Genomic DNA, 15926 nt, shown 5'->3' with positions numbered 1-15926 from the left:
ACCAGAGGTTGCAGTATTCAAGGCACCAGCTTGTTTCCAAGGGCTGCCGAATCTTCAGCTATACAGTATAAGTCTTCTTTATTTGGCAGGCCGATGAAGTCCACGACGGTCTCCCTCAGAGCCATGACTTTCATCAGGACCTTCCTCCTCAAAGAGAATGCGGACCGCACGTAGAAAGATGTAGCCACCCACAAATAGCCCTATGGCATGCGCGGCCCCAAGCCACATGATGGCCTGACTGAGGGCATCTATTTCGACCAGCTTCAACCGTCAACCGACTAGTTCTCTGCTGACTGGCTGGCAAGAGGCGCAGTCTAACCGATGGGGACCCGTCGCTAGCAGTCTGTTGTAAGACAGGGCGGCCACCTAGTAACATGGGAGTAAATACGACCTCATAGTAGGGAGCCGCCATCTTGAAAAAACGTCAGCTCTCTTGTGTCCTTGTGACGTCATGATACCGGCGTGGCCATATATAAAATGTATGCTATGTTCTTTAGTAACACAGTAGCGTTCAACTTATAGAGTGGTAATATTGCATTTTAAAAAAATGTCCAAATACAGTCACCCCTCTGTTCTTGCAGACTTGAGGTCTGCAGTCTTGAATATTCACGGAGGCGCAACCTCCATTAATTTCAATGGGGTGTAGTGCATGCCCTGCATGTGCTCATGCCCCATTCAAGCCTATAGAGCTTGAATATCGTCAAGTCTCTATTTTCGCGGGATCTTCCGGAACGGATCCCACGTGAAAACGGAGGGCCGACTGTATTTTCTATTGTATTTTCAAAAAATGGGGGGGGGGGCTTTTTTATCCCATGGCCTCAAAATTTCCAGAATCTTACATCTCCATTTATTGTTGCTATGACACTCTTTTCCTCTCCCAAAACATCACATTCAGTGCTTTTCAACAGAATAAGCAAAAAGGAAAGAATTCAAGCACCATAATTATATTAATCGTCATAAAGTATCCTTCCAGTCGTCCAGTCAACTTAATATCATATGTCTCAGTAAGAACTCTTTGGCTAAGCACTGTGATGGTGAGACATAAAAAGTGCATTTGACATCATTATTTCACATAAACACACATGGCAACAATGTGAACATCTGGTTATGTGAGGAGGATTATTTCAATAAATTATAATCTTAAAATTGCACTGATTCTGTAAGACTGTCACTAGAGAAACGTTTGGAGAATGTATGAAGACGTCTTTCTTATTATAAAGATGACCCTATCTGGCGCAGCTTGCAGAGTATGCGTAAGTCACGCCCTTGTATGATGCAGGTGCACTGTTTCTGTGCCAGACAATAAAGAGTAAAATATAATCCTTGAAACATATTGCATTCTTTTTAATAATATTACATTATTTGCTTGACAGAACTACCTAGCTCCTAGTCACTTTACCAGCATTATGCCAGTGGTGTAGCTTAAGAGTTGAAAGGACAGCTATTATAGACAGAACAGCCTAATATGGATCTTAAAGGAGTTGGATCCTGGATAGCATCATGCAAGAACGTGGGGATCTAAAGTGGTATTGCCACACATGGTGGTTAAGAGTGGGATCTCGCCATTATTTTTTAGTTACTTAATAAAAACCTGAATGCAACAGCAGAAGGCCCAGCATAAACTACCATTTGAACCGCATGTTATCTGTCACCCACCATTTATTGAAGACATGTCACTATAACTTAGGAACAAGTAAGGTTCAGTTACACCATAAAAGGAGTGATATTATCACTTACTGAGCTTCAGCTGTATTGTGATGTAGTTATGTCTTTTTTATTGAAAAGCGAGAAGTTGCAAAAAAATTCAAAAAATACTAATTACAAATAAATTGTGTACATGTTACATGATCAAGCCCGCCCACCCCACAAAGAAACTTGCAAAGAAAACCCTATGAGAGGTTCTCTTTAGGGTCGCCATAAGTCAACTATGACTTGGAGGCACATAACAACATCAAGCTTGCAAGCTCTAAGGTGGGCCAGACCTAGCATTAGGCAGAGTAAGCCTGCTACAGTGACCAGTGGATTCTGAATGCTGTAAAGAGACAGAAATTTCTTAGCTCAAGAGTTTGCTGTAATTAATTTTATTGTTATACTTTATTGCCAGCCCTCTGTATCCAAAGATCCTGCATTCATGGCTTGAAAATACCCACACACACCCCTCCAAAAGAAAAGAGAATTCAAAATCAAAAGCCTAGATTTAAGCCTTTTAATATAAGGGACACCATGTTACTATGCCATTACATATAATGGGATAGTTGAGAATTCTGTTCTTAAGCTAAATTATGAACAAATATGCTAATACTGTACATATTTATTTATTAGATTGTACATGTTTGGCAGTTTATCCTATTTTTTATGTCTGTTTTTATAGTTTTATTGTTGTAAAAACATTTGCACACTGCAGTAAATAATTTAATGTAATAGTATTAATGTTCATTTTATTACAGTCCAGGGAGTCTTGGATGATACAAATTATCTAGACCTATTTCAAATTGGCTTCAGAGCAGGATACGAGGTTGAAATTGCTATGGTTGCCTTAGTGGATGTTCTTCTGAGCATTGACAGGAGTGTGCCCTTACTAGTGCTTTTGGACCTTTCAGCAACGTTTGATGCAATTGATCACGGTATCCTTCTGGAACGCCTGGGGGATCTGGGAATCGGAGGCACTGTGCTCCAGTGGTTCCAGTTCTATCTCTCAGGCTGGTTCCCCTTGCTTGGAGATAACCGCTTCTCAAAAAAGGAACTGTTATATGACATACCACAAGATGCCATCCTATCCCCAATGCTATTCAATATCTACTTGAAACCATTGGGAGAAATCATCCAGAGGGCAGACTACACGTTTTAAGTTTGCCTGGACTGTACAATAGCATGTCCTCTCTAGCATATCCTCACAAATGAAAATCTGGACACTTATAGCAAAGCAACATAAAAGTACGCCCATGATGGCAAAAGTTATTACTAAGGAAGAACACACAAGGAAAAGCTGCAGCAGCTTGCTTTTGTCTGAGCCTTTTCAGTCTTATGAAAGTGATTCAGGTCTCTGTGCAGTGAAAAGATCGAACTGACATAGAACTTGAACAAGGGGGAGGAACAAGCATAGCTGATGTGTCCTTTTTCCAACTATAGTTTGGCTATCTCTAGGAAAGCTATAATTTGGCAGTGATCTTGCACTGATTTAATAAACAAGTTCATGTCTCACATAGCTCTGTCTTTTCTACGTTATCCTTGTTTGTCTAGGTGAGTTCAATTCAGAACCAAATGCAGTCCAAAGGAGGCTATGGAGGAGGCATGTCTGCAAATGTTCAAATGCAGCTTGTAGATACAAAGGCAGGATAACTGGGGCACATATTTCCAGTGAGTATTACAAAATAAGGTTTGTAGATGTTCTTGCCTATTGCTGCTGCCTAGCTGAAACAGAAAGACCACATGATTGTAAGCTGCAATACCCCTTTGAAACAGTTCTCTAAATAGCAAACTTGTTTAGATTTGTTAACCTAAAATGCTGAGCTTGGATTGGAGTGAGAAAGACAATGTGTGTAAAAATGTGTGTGCTGTGTTAAGCAAAGAGAGATAATAAAGAGCAAGTATTTCTAGTAACAATTATTTGTAAAGATTTGGTTAAACTGATTTCATGCACTTATCCATCAAGAGTTACCTAGCTTTAGGCACTCAGTGTTCTCATCTTTGTAGGAAGTATTTGCACTTATGGTTGTGTAATTGGATATTAATGCATATATTGTTTCAGATAAAAGAAAGTGATTTTATCACAGGAACACTTAACATGGTGCTACGCTATACAGTTCCTTAACCCCACTATGAATCATTGCAGGGGTAAGGAATATGTATCCATCTAGATGCTGTAAGACTGTAGATCTCACATCCCACACCTAAACTTTGGTGGCCCAGTCTAATTTTCTCCACTCTTGAAATAATGGCTACAGCTGGTGGGGAAAAATACGTTGAATGGTGTCAAAAGCAAAGCTTGGAAAAATCCCCTAGGCCAGCACAGACTCTATAACCTAAAAGATTAATGTTTCCATTCATAACTCAGAACACAGCACATATTTTCCTATACATTAAGGAGAATTCAAGCTATAGACAATATATTCAGTGACACCTGTATTTTATTTATCTTAATTGATGTTTCTATTTCTTCGTTTCAGTATGTTGTTTTGCAAGTTTTACTCATGTGGCACTTTGCTCTTTGCAGGTTCTTATGAATTTCTTTAATCTTCATCATAAAGATGAAGTCATTCCTTGGAGGGAGATGGTCCATTTTTAAATGCCTGCTTACTCTGGCGGTTGGATTTGCCTCTTGTGAGGAGTGGTGGCGGCAGCTGTATTCTCCCACGTCTGTGTTGTTATGCCTCTCGACGTACAGCCTTCCAATTGTGGCATAGATATTATGCATTTTATAGTGCGATTCAATCAGTATGGAGTTGTGTTTTTCTTCACACAGCTTTTCAGAGGCAGCATATGCCTTCTCAGTTGCCTGGTGGTAGCGATGTATTTTAGTAAGATCATTCGATCTATGCGCACGGCTCAGAGTCACTGGTGGATGTTTGTCATGCTTCCTGCTTTGCTAACAAGAGCAATTAGTCCAATAGAAGTGACGAACAGTTTTGCTTGTGGTTTGAAATCCAAAGTGCTATGCTGGCCCCAACAAATGCACATCCCGTTCCCAACAGGAAAAGACTAACGGTGTCTATTTCGATCATTTCCTTGCTTGATCTTTTTCCTCCTTATCCTTCCTGTTAAAAGGAGACTTTAAGTCTCACATGGGAACTTGCACGTTTTTCCTGGGGAAGAAAAAGCAAACAGATCAGAATGGAGAAAGACAGACAAACACCTTACTTCTCCCCTTGCTGACCTTTATTAATTATTTCCCTCTTAGTTCCTTTTAAATCCCCCTTTTCCCTTTATTTATATAACTTTATAAATAAAGTTACACTACCTTCTTTACATGTCCTCCAAACGTAACAATTACATCATAGTTATGTCCTCCAGACACAGCCCTGCGCCATTTTTTCCTTAGGGCCTTCCTATTCTCCCCCCCCCCTCCCTTCGCAAAAGCCAAATCTACCCCAATTAACCTGTCCCTTCCCCACCACCTGTTACCTGTTACAGCATTTCTTTGAGTGGTCATCTGCGAATTCACACAAATCCCACACAGTCGTGCCCTGCCTGCCTCTCCTTTGGTCCTGGGCTGCTGCTACTCTGCGTCCATGGAACTGAGGGCTTAGGCGGTAAACCGACTGATAATGGCAGTTGGAGAGTGGGTGGGGCTACCGCCAAAATGCCTTTACTATCTCCAAGAAGGTTCCGGAGCTAACTCTGCAGGCACAGAATAGCCACTCGAAGAAATACTGTTACAGGTAAGCAACCTGTCCATCTGCTGGTTTTCTAACCAGCTTAAAACATCTGGAGTATCCTGAGTATACAAGAACTGGCAGCAGCTGAGTGAAGGGCATGACCTGGGACTCCTGGACTTAAAAGGGACCCCCCCCCCTTATCCCTGAGAAGACTGGGCAGGAATCCCTCTAGAGACCCTGAAAGCCAGCGAGTGAAGTGAAGGAGCCTATAATCCTATTACCTGTGTTTCTCTTCAAAATTTAGACAAACACCCCACTAACTCTATTAAGTTTGTGATTAAAATTTTGATACAAGAAGCAGAAATACTGGGATATATAGATTCCTCTACAGCCTTGTTTCTAATACAAGAATATCCTCGTATCAGACTGCAATTCCATGCTACATTTTGCTAGTTGTCACCCTCGTCAATTGAAAAAAAAAATTACCATATTCCCAATTCCTTAGATTAAAAAGGTATTCTTCCACCAACATCCATTATGAGATGGCAGCTGACCAATATCAATTGGAGTTACAGGATAGAGCTTTTCCTCCTTATATAGTACAAGATGCTAGGAACAGAGCTACCCCAAAGGATCGTTCCACGTTATTTCTTTCCTCGAACAGAAACACAGGTAATAGGATTATAGGCTCCTTCACTTTTAATCATGGTGCTCATCGTATTAAACATATCATACGAAAACATTGGCACATGGTACAGAATATTCCAGGCTGTTCGCAGGCACCCATTATAGCTTTCAGGAGAACTAGAAATCTTAAAGGCTCTTTAGTTCACACAGATTTTCAAGTAGGTGCTCAAGAGATATCCCATGTTAGAAGACGCTACAAATGTGGTCATTGTAGCTGTTGTAAACTATCTTTAAATATCATCCAATAACAAAGGAATGCTTTGAGTTGAAATCATTTACTAACTGCAATTCTCTAAATGTTATCTATGTGATTGTATGTCCGTGTCAGAAAATGTATGTAGGTCAAACTACTAGACCATTAAGAACTAGAATTTCCGAACATAAAAGTACTATTCGGAATAAAAGTTTGGATAACACATTCGTTACACATTTTTCACAATGACATCATTCTCCAGATTCTTTAAAATGTTTTGTAATTGAGCAAGTCAAATTTGGTTCATTTTATAGTGGAAACAAACAAACTAAACTCTTACAAAGAGTGTCTTTTTGGATTCATGTTAACATCTAACACACCTAAAGGTCTAAATGAACGTCTAGATTTAAGTTTGTTCTTGTAAGACTGCTGAAATTTAATCATTAGACAATATTACACATAAGGGTAAACATGTGATTAATGTTGGTTCATTAATATGGGTTTGGAGGACAGGATGATAACTTAAGGTTAATTGATGTTATTGTGATTTTGTGTTGGAAATGTACAGACAATATGTCATAACAGGTTGATATTTATTATAAATGCCATTGGATGTATATGAATGGTGTTGTAATATAGTACATTCAGCCAAGTTTTCAGGCTTACTTTGTGAAACTTGTAGGACTACATAACCTAATGGATACACCTTTAAGAAATTTCATGCTCTAGATAATAACCTGTAGCCTATTGTAGAGGCAAAGTATATTGCAACATACACTCTTTGTAAATTCTTACTGAGCAATCTTCTTATTTGTCAATCCAAACTGTTTGGAGACGTGGGTAAGCTAAGATATTGTTATCTTGATACTGTATACCATTATGTATCTTATTGTCCCTGTTAATTGCTGTACTAATTTCTGTTAACTTTGTATGTCTAGAAACATGACATACTTGCAATGTTAGTCCGACATTGAATGATTCAAGTTTGCTGATGAAGACCAACTAAGGGTCGAAACGGCCTCAAAGCACTCCGGAGGTAGCCGTCTTTTCACCATTAAAAAGGTAGAATCAAGGAAGGACTCTGCTACCTGTGAAGACCGCACGCCATATTTTCATGCCTCTTTGCTGCAAGCACCAATGATGATTTTTTCAGTTTGATTGTTGGGACTGGGTTGCTGCAGCTTTATCACATGGACTTGGCTGTACAGTGTTACTTATGCATATACAGTTGTTCTAATGTGTGTTATGAAGAAACTATATTGCCAATACAAACGTATATGTTTTGGTAAATGAGACACGTCTCTGTTGCAATTATCTAATCATCCACATACAATTATTGTTGTTCCCCTTCTTTTTTGGACTATTGTTTCCCACTTAGCAACTGTCAGTGCATGTTGCTTCCCTGTTTATGAGGCGGTATTGTATATGAATATAAAATCTTTTTCCCTGCAGGGAGGAAAAACTGCATGGCAAGGGTTGTTTTTAGCCAACAACTCAATATTAGCATTGCGGTGGGGATTTCTCTTAAGGCAAGGGGTACTTAGCCCTGAACTCAACTTCAAAGGTCATCCTGGAGCTTAGGTTCTGAAGAAGAGGAGATTTCGGTGGGCCACTTGCACTTGCCAAAACCCACTTTTGTATATGCATACCAAAGGCACAGGTGTCACCTCTTACTTAGATTTGGTAACATGCTTGAAACCAGAAGCCTGGTTGGTTCCCTGCCACAATATTAAGCCACTTTTTAAGTCTACTTTATTACCCGAGTTTAAATAACCCATGCATTCTAGTAAAATAATTCCACAAAAGTGGGGAGCTATTTTGAACATACCAGCATTTTATGAATGGCCCAAGGCTATTATTTTCTAGCCTAATCAAGATTTTATCTAGCTGAAAAGCATTAAGCACATAAATTATTTTAATCACAGTAAAGTTAATCGGCTTTAAAATCTTGCATATTTTAAAACACAACAAAAAGGATATTCTTTCCAAGATCTATTTAAGAATTCATTAATACTTCCTCATATTTGTGGGAAAAGATTGTTGGCAGAGTTGGCTTCCCTGACTCCATGTCAAGAAAAAAGTTTCACCTGCCAAATTTCTGCTATTCGTAGTGGAAGGAAGTAAAAACACCAGGCAAAGTAGGAAGTCTGTGTAACTTAAACTGCCAGATGTTGAAAGAAGTTGGCCCAATGAATGCGATTGATGGAATTACAAATGAGGACAATATTCCTGTAGCTTTAATTGTTGTTAAATGCAGTCATAATGACACTGACCGTATGGCAACCCTATATGAATGAGACCTCCAAGTCACCCTGTCATCAACAGACCTACTGTACTCAGGTCTTACAGACTCAGGGTTGCAGCTTCTTTGCTTGAGTTCATCAACCTGTTAGTGCAGTCTTCCTCTTTTCCTGTTGCCTTCTACCAAGCATTATTGTCTTTTCTAGTCAGTTATATCCTCTCATGATATGTCCTAAGTTTATTGTTATTTGACTTCAAGTCAGTTCTGACTTATGGTGAACCAAAGGTAAACCTATCACGGGTTTTTCTTGGCAAGGTTTGTTCAGAGGGGTGTTGTCTTTGCCTTTCTCTGAGTCTGAGACAGTGTGACTTGTCCAAGGTTGCCCATTTGTTTCAGTGACCAAGCAAGGATTCAAGCCCTGGTCTCCAGAGTCCAATACTCAAACCACTACGCCATGCTGGCTTTCATATCCAAAGACTGTACCCTAACAGCTGGAAAGAAAAAAGGAATTTTGGCAGATGTGCCTTCTCTTAACTCTTCCAAGACAAGCTATTAACTAATAAAGACAGAAATGAAGGTTTTCTTACTACACATTCAAGCTCCAAAGGCATCAGCTGCTTACTTTCTGTATCTAATGCAGGCACCCTCCAGATGTGCTGGATTACAATCCCATCATCTTGTTTGCATAGTGTCTGGGGGTTACACAGGCCATAGTCTAACACATCTGAAGTGCACCAATTTGGGGAGGCCTCAGATAAAGCAATTCACACTGTTTTAAGAGGCATCAGATTCAATGGAAAATCATTTGCAAATTTTCAATGTCCTTTTGAATTTGCAAGTTAACTATCACATCACCTGGTGTGCTTTGATGGCACAGAAAATACTATAGTAAACACCAGCTAAATAGCATGTCAAAGAGAAGATTGGTACAAACAGTGCAAGAGATGTTATCAGTGAAATTACTCTTTGGGAAATTCCAGGTAGCAATGTCCTTTAGTAACCTTTATGTAATTTTCGTCCTGACAAGAAGTGTTGTCCTTATCTGGGAAGCTTCTAACAAACATTTGCTTGAAGTCCAGCTGTCAATCAATTAGAAGATTTTTAGGTGCTGAGTTGGTTTAAAAAACGATTGAGTTGAAATAAATGTGCATTTTATGAACATCTCAGTTGAAGAGCTGTTAATGTTTTATATTAAATAGGTGTGGCATAATTAACAATAAACTATAAGCCAGCTCATCTTTAATTTTTATTTCCTTGTTAATTAGTCAAACGCTTTCTCTTCCTATTCTTGCAGTTCTGTTATTAGTCTAAATGTGAGGCCATGGCTGTTGGGGATAATATTCCACCTGGGCTGTTTGCCAGTTGGCAGTTTCATTGCTATTCAGAAACAACTAGGTATTTGAACATATCAGTTTCTTGGCATATTACTATAGTGATTAAACTGAAACTATATTACCTGCTGAAAGATCGCCTGATATTTGAATAGGGTTAAAATTTGGGAGAAAAGTGGGATATAAATCCAATAAAATAAATAAATAGGTGGCCATCACTCAAATTTAGTATTGGGGCACGGTTAGTATTTGTTTTTGTGTGACTTCGAGTTACTTCTGACTTATGGTGACCCTAATGCAAACCTATTATGGGTTGTGTGTGCAAAAAAAGGAAGCATACCAGATACTGACGTAGTTTCATTCCAAGCAGTACTGAAGCTTCTGCAAATATACACAAACACAAAAGACTAGGGCTACTCCAGCCGTCAAGAAATTAGAAGAAGGTTAGGAGTGGGAACAGCGGCCATGAGAGAAATGCACAAGATCCTAAAGAGTAAAGATATACAACTGAACATGAAAGTGAGGATCATCCAAGCCACTGTCAGGAAGTTCCTCCTAATGTTTAGGTGGAATCTCTTTTCCTGTAGTTTGCATACATGGTTCTGCGTTCTAGTCTCTGGAGCAGCAGAAAACAAGCTTGCTCCATCCTCAATGTGACAGCCCTTCAAATACCTAAACAGGGCTATGCTATCAACTCTTAAACGTCTCTTCTCCAGGCTAAACATACCCAGCTCCCTAAGTCTTTCCTCATAAGGCATGGTTTCCAGACCCTTCATTATTTTGGTTGCCCTCCTCTGGACACATCGCCATGTACAGATGTGAAATCTAGATAGTGAAGATAGCCGATAAGAAGAAAATAAACTCATTTGAGATGTGGTGCTGCAGGAGTGCTGAAGACTGCCAAAAAAGGCAAACAACTGGGTCTAAGGATTTCAGGTTGAGCCTAAAATCTCGCTGGAAGCCAAGATGATGAAACTGAAGCTGTCGTACTTTGGGCACATCATGAGAAAGGAGGACTTTCTTAAAAAGACAATAATGCTGGGGAAGGTAGAGCGAAGTAGAAAGAGAAGAAGACCACCAACCAGATGGACAGACTTGATCAGGGAGGCCATGGGCCTGAGCCTGCAAGACTTAAGCAGACAAACTGAGGACAGGGGCTCTTGGAGGTGTCTCATCCACAGAGTCACCATGAGTCAATGTCAGGGTGAACAGATGATCTAACTGCAAAGGAGGACCAGGCACTGCAAAATGTTGTCTAAATGTGAGGTCATGCCTGTTGGGGGTTATAATATAATATAATATAATATAATAAATATAATATAATATAATATAATATAATATAATATAATATATTTGAGGAGGGAGCAAGCTTGTTTTCTGCTGCTCCAGAGACCAGGACCTGGAACAATGGATCCAAACTGCAGGAAAAGAGATTTCACCTCAACATTCAGAGGAACTTCCTGACAGTAAGGGCTGTTCGACAGAGGAAAAGTCTGACTCTGAGAGTGTGGAGTCTCCTTCTTTGAGGGTTTTTAAACAGAGGCTGGATGGCCATCTGTCAGGAGTGCTTTGATTGTGAGTTCCTGCATGGCAGGAGGGGGAGGTTGGATTGGATGGCCTTTTGGAATCCCTTCTGATTCTATGATTCTATGAACTCCATCTGGGTTGTTTGCTAATTGACAGTTTTGTTAGTATTCAGAAACAATTAGGTATTTGGACTAAATGGTTCCTTGGGGACATTACTACAGCGATTAAACTGGAACTATATCCGATATCGCAAGAAAAATGTAGGACATGACCAAAAAGATAAAGCTAAAAACGTTCATATAAATGCAAACCCATGCTCAAAATGGAGGGATGTTTTGGGCAGAAGGCTGAAACAGCAATAGCAATAGTAGCTGCATTTTATATTTTATATGGTTTCATACTTGCCCATAGAGAATCATTGGGAATTACTTCCCCATAGAGGATGTATAGAGGTTTATTGGGCAAGTATTTCTCAGTGATTCTCTATGGGCAAGTATTCCCCTATGTGTCCCTATGGGCAAGTATTCTCCCATGATTCCCTGGGGGCAAGTGTTCTCCCATGATTCCCTGGAGGCAGGTATTCCCCTATGTTTCCCTATGGGCAAGTATTCTCCCATGATTCCCTGGGAGAGTTTCCCTATGTGTCCCTGGGGCAAGTGTTCTCCAGTGATTCCCTATGGGCAAGTATTCCCCCTATGTGTCCCTATGGGCATGTGTTCTCCAATGATTCCCTGGGCGGGGGGCAAGTATTTCCCCTATGTGTCCCTATGGGCAAGTATCTCCCATGATTCCCTGGGGGCAAGTATTCCCCTATGTGTCCCTATGGGGAAAGTATTTCTCCCATGATTCCCTGGGGGCAAGTATTCCCCTATGTGTCCCTATGGGCAAGTATGCTTTCTCTATGGGCAAATGCTGTCGTCATTTGTCTTGGCATATCCCTGATAAACTACAAAGCCACAGATGGAGCAAAGGAGGGCCTTCAGACTCGTCCTCCATGAGGCGGGCCTTGCTGAGCCCGGGAGCCAGCCTGCCCGCCTCAGCCAATAATAATAACCAACCGGGGAGGCGGCCTTTCCATCCCTCCCCTCCTTCCTTCCTTCCTCCCTTCCCTCCTTCTTCTTCTCTCAGGCGCTGATGCCTCAGTCCTTCACTCGAAAGCGGAGCTGAGGAGAATAAGAGGGAAAGGAGGAAGGAAAGAAGGCGCCATTGGCCAGCCCTTTGCGCGCCTTAGAAGGTGAGGCGAGGGCCATGTTTTGAGGGGAAACGTTACTGAGGACTGAGGACCTTCTATTCACCCTGGCTGCATCCACACTGGGGAAATAACCCGGTTTGGTATCGCTGTGTCTCTTTGTGTGGCTGTTTGCTATGGAATTCTGGGAGTTGGAGTTTGTTGTGGGGCAATAAACTCCAACTCCCAGAATTCCATAGCAAACAGCCACACAAAGAGTTACAGTTCTCAGAATCATTGAGCCAGGGCTCTTCAATGAAATTTTGGACTTCGGCTCCCAGCATCCCAAACCATTGGCCAACGTGGCTGAGGCTTCTGGGAGATGGAGTCCAACATCTAAAGGGCACAGTTTGGGGACCATTGGTTTATATACTGCTTCTTACTCCACTGAGGAGTCTCTAAGCCAGTGGTCCCCAAACTATGCTCTTAAAGTCATTTGGGACTTCAGCTCCCAGAATTCCAGGCTATGGACCAATACTGCTGAGGCTTCTGGGAGATGGAGTCCAAAGTCTCCTAAAGGGCACAGTTTGGGGACCACTGAGCCAGGGCAGTTAAAGCAGTCTCAAACTGGGTTGTTTCTATAGCGTGTTTTGGACCTTTAGGTCTAAAGGATCATTCCCGCTATGAAATAACCCAATTTGGAAACCTGTCGTTCAGACTTGTATTGTGGTGGGGGGATCGAAAAGCCCAATTAAACCAATGTGTTAGCGGTTCCTTTTTTAAAGAACCACAACAATCCACGTCTCTGATAGTGTGAATGCGTTATCGGATTAATTCGGATTCAGCCACCATTCAGGAAACGGAGGCGCCTCCGGTTTGATCCGTAACGGTGGCGAATGGGAACTTCAAACTGGATTAAAATGCCATGGAGAGATTCGCTGCCTTAAAACGTAGTGGGAATGGTGAATGGATTTTGCATTGATTCACAGATGCGAATCCCTCCCTGCAAAAAACACAAGTGTGACTGAGCCCTGGATGCCTCACAAATAAGGATGTTCTCAGAATAAGTCCCTAAAGCATGGAGCCAGGGCAGTTAAAGCGGTCTCAGACTGGATTATTTCCACAATGTGTTTTGGATCTATGATTTTGTGACTGGAGAATGGTGTTTCCTAAGGAGGAGGGAAAGTGGAGGAACTGGGCAGGGAGAAATCAAATTTGGCATTTCCTATTGATGTAACCAGCACTTTTTAAAACATTTCCATCATGTGACAAGGACTCTGCCTGTCTTCAGTAATGGACTGGATGAGAGCAAACCACTTAATCCAGACAAGACAGAGGTGCTCCTGGTCAGTGGAAAGGCAGATCAGGGAATAGGGATCCAGCCTGTGTTAGATGGGGTCACACTCCCCCTGAAGACACAGGTTCGCAGTTTGGGGGTAATCTTGGACTCAGCTTTAAACTTGGAGGCCCAGGTCTCTGCTGTGACCAGGAGTGCTTTTGCACATTTAAAACTTGTGCGCCGACTGCACCCATTCCTTGAGAAGCCAGATCTGGCCACGGTGGTACATGCCTTGGTTACATCCCATTTGGACTAATGTAATGGACTCAACATAGGACTGCCTTTGAAAAGTGTTCGGAAAATTCAACTGGTTCAAAGAGCCGCTGCCAGACTGTTAACAGGGGCAGATTACAGAGACCATACAACTCCCCTGTTGAAACAGCTTCATTGGCTGCCAGTTCGTTCCCGGGCACAATTCAAGGTACTGGTTATATCCTACAAAGCCCTACATGGCTCAGGTCCACATTATTTGGCAGACCGTTTCTCCTGGTATGAACCTGCTCGGACTCTGAGATCCTCTGGAGAAGCCCTTCTCACCATCCCAACACCTTCACAAACACGTTTGGTGGGGAGACGAGAGAGGGCCTTCTCAGTGGCTGCCCCTAGACTCTGGAACTCCCTGCCCAGGGAGATAAGAACGGCTCCCTCCTTGATGGCTTTCCGACGGCAGGTGAAGACCTACCTGTTCAAACAGGCATTTAAGGAATCACTATAAGAACAGGCAGGAATGTTGGACTAGTTTAATCATTCTGTTTAATGCATGTCATTTATCTATTTATTTTTTAAATGTTTTAATCGTACTTTTTGTTTGTTTGTTTTTTAATTGCTGTGAAGCCGCTCTGAGTCCCAGTCCTGGGAAAAGAGCGGGATGGATAGATAGATAGATAGATAGATAGATAGATGACAGAGGGACAGGAGATGTAAATGATTAATAGAGTAGGAAAATCAACAGACCTGTGGAATCAGAAAAACTTAAAAGCCACTTTATTTTTACACTGCAGCACTTCGCTCGATGCGTCAAAGTGTTACCATAGAGAAAATAGGATGAGCAGTGGAGACAAATAGCAATAAAGTGCCACTAAAGCTTTAATTTGTAAGAGTACCAACTTCTGAGGACCAGCATAGTATAAGGGTCTGAACGTTGGACCAAGACACTGGGAAACCAGGGTTCAAATCCAAGCTCGGCCATGAAAACCTACTGGGTGATTTTCAGCAAAGATACACTCTCTCAGCCTCAGAGGATGGCAATAGCAAACCCCCTCTGAAGAAATCTTGCCAAGAAAACCCAATGATAGGCTTCTCTTAGGGTTGCCATAAGTCAGAAACAACTTGAAGGCATACAACAATAACAACAACAACAGTGCTGACTTACCAGGTTTCCACTGATTTAAGGGGTCTGCTCTGGCTGGGAATAACCGTCGCATTTACCACAACATGTTTTGTATTTGATTGCCATTTGACCCCACTTTATCTTATCTTTCTCTGTGCAGGTCAAAGTGAGGAGATAACACTTCTTGCATCTACTGAAGTGGACTTTAGTCCAATAAATAACATGTATGCTGTATATGTGTTAGTCTCTAAAGTGCCAGGAGAATCCATAGCAAATTTGGCTGCAACGGCTATGAGAGGAGACAAATAAGTAACAAGCGATTGTTTGTTATTATGCTTGAACTGTAATTCAGATTAAATGAGTTGGAAGGGCTGAGACAAAGGGTGCATCTACAGTGTAGAAATAATGCAGTTTGAGACCGCTTTAATTATCATGACTCCATCCTACAGAATCTTGGGATTTGTAGTTTTGTGAGGCACCAGCACTCTTTGGCAAAGAATGCAAAAGGCTTTGTGAAACAACGAATCCCTGGATTCCATAGGATGGAACTACATCATTTAAAATGGTGTCAAACTGCATTACTTCTCCTGTGTAGATGCACTCAAAGAGATCGCTAAAGCTTTTACAATCCCTGATTGAAAAAGGCAGGGATCAACAATCTGGATATTGGGAACTTAATGATTCATCTTGTAAAGGGAACTGGGCAAAAATCTGACCAGAATGCTTATGTCATTTCCTCAGAAGGATCTATGGGATGCTCATTCCGTCATTTCTGAGGCAACTTTTCCTTTTGT

The 15926-nt window shown here is 41.3% G+C and overlaps 1 protein-coding gene and 1 long non-coding RNA gene across 4 annotated transcripts in view; both read left to right on the top strand.

The window, feature by feature from the left end:
- LOC121928761 overlaps positions 1-7490 on the top strand; it is a 14394-nt gene extending 6904 nt beyond the window's left edge. The window contains exons 2-4 of one of the 3 annotated variants that reach the window (XR_006103572.1): positions 90-479; positions 3241-3357; positions 4214-7490. This is a non-coding gene — a long non-coding RNA (uncharacterized LOC121928761). Of the gene's footprint in view, positions 1-89; positions 480-3240; positions 3377-4213 lie in introns of all 3 variants that reach the window. The other 2 variants (XR_006103570.1, XR_006103571.1) reach the window with 2 other exon arrangements.
- Positions 7491-12378: 4888 nt separating this feature from the next.
- The window catches only part of SOAT1 (sterol O-acyltransferase 1), a 48577-nt gene continuing 45029 nt past the window's right edge, over positions 12379-15926 (top strand). Inside the window, exon 1 of the mRNA XM_042463929.1 lies at positions 12379-12529. The gene's annotated coding sequence lies outside the window, so the exon portion shown is untranslated. The remainder of the gene's footprint in view (positions 12530-15926) is intronic.

Source organism: Sceloporus undulatus, chromosome 4 (genome assembly GCF_019175285.1).
Source record: "Sceloporus undulatus isolate JIND9_A2432 ecotype Alabama chromosome 4, SceUnd_v1.1, whole genome shotgun sequence".
Taxonomy (NCBI): domain Eukaryota; kingdom Metazoa; phylum Chordata; class Lepidosauria; order Squamata; family Phrynosomatidae; genus Sceloporus; species Sceloporus undulatus.
Note: the sequence above shows the minus strand (reverse complement) of the source record. Positions and strands in the feature narration are given on the sequence as shown.